The sequence below is a fragment of the Plasmopara halstedii genome (assembly GCF_900000015.1).
Source record: "Plasmopara halstedii genome assembly, contig: Scaffold_1561, whole genome shotgun sequence".
Lineage (NCBI taxonomy): Eukaryota > Oomycota > Peronosporomycetes > Peronosporales > Peronosporaceae > Plasmopara > Plasmopara halstedii.
In genome coordinates, this window is record NW_020188473.1 from 435,717 (window position 1) to 436,002 (window position 286).

A 286-nucleotide genomic window follows, 5' to 3' on the forward strand; every position below is an offset into this window, starting at 1 on the left:
AAACAAGTTAACAGCGTCTGGTTCAAAATGTTGGCCCAGCTTGTTTCCTTAGCATATATACCTGTTTGAAAGTCAGCAAAAAAGCCTTAGATATACTATATTCTAGTCTTCGCTTCCACTATTCAATTCAGAAAATGGTTTTTGTAGATCAAATCGAAAGCCACCCATTTTAAAGAATTATCCAACGTCGTATAATTTTAACCCCTGCCCAAGCTACACCATTCACACTTTGTGGAAGCTGCTTGATACGTTGGCCAATCGATCAGTAAAAATGACATCAAAACGA